Below are 3,907 nucleotides of genomic sequence, written 5' to 3'. Positions count from 1 at the left end.
TTGCTCTGAAGTTCAGGGTGCTGGCTTTTCCCCTGAACTAAGTGAATGATATTTGTATGTCGGATTAAAGTAAGCTTGTTAACCCCTTAATGTTGCTTTCCTTAGTAAAGCAGATCAAAAGAACCTGGGCTTGTAGCATTCTGTGAGCTGGTTGTTGTTGGTTTTATACCACCCCGCCCCCACAGCAGCTGCTAGCCAGATTGTTGAAACAATTACCATTTCTAATTCTTATGCCCTGATCATATTTACAAATTTAAAATTGGAACCTTGGCCAATTGTCATCATCAGAACACAGTTTCTTATACTTTACATTAATCCATTATTAATTTCCTCACCAGGAGGATGAGATTTCACTAGGGAATTAATATCAGGCTCCAGTACATACATAAATACAATAATAAAATCATAAACTTTTAATCATGCCATGTTTCTTTTAAGGCATTTACAAAATAAACCACAAGCCATTCTTTTTTAACATTACTAATTGAGCTCTCTGCTCCCCCCACCTCGTAATGGCTGCCAGCACATCTTCATCAACCACTGCTTCACCAGCCCCAGCCCAGCTCCCAGCTCCGGGGCTCTGGGCAAGAACGCGTTGAGCTGCCACCTCTTATCGGGAGCAGGGCTGCTGAGGACCGGCAGCTACATGTACTGGATAGCTCAGTGGCCCTCGAAGCTTGGCTATGCCACCAACCCAGGTATCATCTTCCAGATGGTTGTTGGCATCAGTATTGCACGTTGGGGGCTAGTCATATTGGTGGACCCAGTAGGAAAAGCCTATCCTGCAGAATCAAAGAAGCAGTGATGGTGATGATGATGAAATTGGCAGCTTCTACAACACAGCCACACCCATGAACTACCCAGCCACTACAATGGACTCCCCAGAACAGGAGGACAGAATCAAGAGACCCACAGATATTTCAGATATTGCCAAGGCCTGCCCCTCCCTTCACAACTGTGAATAAATTTCTTTGAGAACAGAAGAGGGTGTGTGTTATCTGTAGAAGAATGGAGATTTAAAGGTACTGACTCTATGAACTGGGAGCAGTCTGAAAAACCCCATAGGGCAGAATGAGAAAATGACCCTTAACTGCTTTTTTTGGTTAACCTCCTAACACATTGTTGACTGTAAATTCAGCCCATTTACAACTATGTTAATCCTATCCATACTAGGTACCTGAAGCTGCGTTGGAGTCTATGGGGGATAGCAGATTCCTTATGATAGAGTCCTAATAGAGCTGCCCCAGCCCCAATATTATAACTTCATTATAAGCCCACTGTACTTACCTCGCTCCACCCCCACCCCACCTCTGTCAATGTCCTAATTTATGCCTCATTACTCACTAGAACAACAGGTGTGTATCCATGTGATGGGAGCTCAGCCACTGCCTCTACCCAGGTACTGCCCCCAGACCACATATTTAAACAGGTGTGTTCTTGTATTCAATCATAATCAAATCATCCATCTAGCCCAAGACAGAACCACAATACCTAACTATCTATCTTGACCAGATAGGACCACAATAGCTAGCCAATTGGAGGGCAGCATGACCAGAATGTTTGACCACCAAACTTTAGAAGGGGCCCACCCTACAATAGTGCCTGCGAAGTTCCACTGAGGCTATGACCTCTCCTCCATTACCTAATCCCTTAACAAACTCCTTCTGCCTTTTTAATATTAATCATATTCCCATATTCTATGTAAATTTCTGTTTTGTAATTGCATCTTTATCTTATAAAAATCTATCTTGCTTTCTTTGAAGCTGCTGGCTCCTCTTGGAACTTGGCCTGCTCCATGAGAGGCATCAATCTCAATAAATGCCTGTACTTGGAAAAAAAAACTTTACTAATTGTAACAAAACTTCAGACAAGCATGATATTAACCAAATAACAGAAATAGCATTCTCACAAGCCCTTGACCTAATTGTTTCCATACCATTACAAAGAATTAAAGGACCCTAACTTATACAAAACCCTATACAGGGCCCTTATAAAGCATGCTAACTTATGCAGGAACACACACAGGAACACTGGTCCCAGTCCTATAGTAACCTAAGATGTTCCATAATCAATTATTTTAATAGATTTGTTACTATATTTACAAAACCTTCTGATTATAGAAATTTGCCACTAAGAAACTTAGGACTTAACTTATAGTAACTTCCTGTCAACTCCAGGCAGAAGTTGCATCAAACTGTAAACTGCATTGAGCCAGGCTTAAAGTCTGCCAGGTTTCAGTTAAGGAATCAAATCAAGAGAGTCCCACCTCAGCACATGTGGAACAGTTGACCTCTCAACCTTCCCATGAAATCATACCTGCAGTTCATACTTGCCCCTCGCAGAGCTGCCGGCATCAGCCTTCCTTGATATTCACACCTGGAGTTAGACTGAGAAACAGTCAGTTAACAGTCCCATTAAGTCTTTGAATAGCAAGTTCCAATAATCAGTTTAAGATAAGACTATAATCTCACATTGCTTAAGGAATATCTTCAAAGTGAGCTTTAAGTAGCTCACATGTACTTCCACCCTTGTTCACAAAATCTTCCCAGTAAGATAGTTGTTGCTGTAATACATTTGCATCCGTTTCCCAGGCTTTTCTATTCTCCTCTAACTATGTCCAATCTGAAAGAATGAGATATACTTCAGGAATTGAACCAGATAAATATGACAGGTTCAAACACTAACTTTATCTTACATTTTAGATCACGGAATGAATTCAAATCCATACAGCCACATTTAACTTTTCCCATCAATGCAAAAGTATTCTACAACTTATCGCTAAGAAACTTACACTGAAATTCTTTTCCCCAAACTGAAATTCTCTGATTTAATTCCAGTAATTATACCATTTGTATTAATACCCAATTGCTCTTACATCTCTTTGAAACATTTAAGGACCTTCTTCCACATAGATATGCAATAGCTTTAAATCCTGTCCTTAGTCTATGGGATAATGATTCAATATTGCATTTGTGTCTTTATTGCTCAAACTTCTTTTTCCCTTTGTTTAATTATTCCCATTAATATTTAGAAAGAATGTTATCTTTCACATGACTATACAAGAGTACCAATTTACCCAATTATTTGATTAAAGTCAGCAAGATTTCACATATTTGCATTAATCAGATTTTCCATTTTTCCCCATAAAACTTTCTAGATCTTTCACTTCACAATAGTAACAGATTCTGACAGATACCTTTCCTTTTATTACTAACTACTTATTTTGATTAGAGAGACCTGCCATAAAAAAAAGAGGCAGCATCATATCATCTCCCCCAGAGGGTGGGTTCCTTTACACCAGATGGCAAATTTCACTATCAAAACTTTACCAGGACCCATATCTCAAATTCTATTCTTATCCTAAAAACCAATCACTAGAGATCAGTTCTCCTGACTTTAAAAAGCCAGGTTTGGAGGTCCGATGGTTTCTGACCCATGCCTTCTCTCAGTAAAACTAAAATCCCAGTAACTGCTACCCCTCCCCCTTCCTTACCTCCTACCTAGTTGAAAAATGTGAAGCTCTTTCTTCTTATCTAAACTAAGGAGGGGAGCATAAGTGGGGGAGGGTGGAAGGGATGAGACTGGTAAGGACAGTGTTTCAAAGCAGTCCCAAATTTTTAACCTGAAGGCATCCCACAGTCGGCTTCCAAAAAAAATTTGTCTCTCCCCCCATCCTGACTCTACCTTATCTTCTGTCCCTGACTCATAAAATTCAAGACTTCTCACAAGGTCAATGAAAATTTATGACTAGATGATTCAAAAAATATTTGTTTTAGTTAACAGCCTCAATTCTTGATTAAGTACAATTCTTAATCTAACATCTAGATTATAAGAGGAATTGCTTTTAATAAATTCCCAAAGTATTATAACAACTAAACTCAAAACAATTTCAACTGAAATTTCTTTT

At 39.3% G+C, this 3,907-nt stretch overlaps 1 pseudogene; it reads left to right on the top strand.

The window, feature by feature from the left end:
* The first annotated feature begins 512 nt into the window (after nucleotides 1-512).
* LOC118844786 lies at nucleotides 513-862 on the top strand (annotated as a pseudogene).
* Nucleotides 863-3,907: the final 3,045 nt, after the last annotated feature.

The sequence above is a fragment of the Trichosurus vulpecula genome, chromosome 1 (assembly GCF_011100635.1).
Source record: "Trichosurus vulpecula isolate mTriVul1 chromosome 1, mTriVul1.pri, whole genome shotgun sequence".
Classification (NCBI taxonomy): domain Eukaryota; kingdom Metazoa; phylum Chordata; class Mammalia; order Diprotodontia; family Phalangeridae; genus Trichosurus; species Trichosurus vulpecula.
This window is presented reverse-complemented; position numbering and strand designations above follow the sequence as displayed.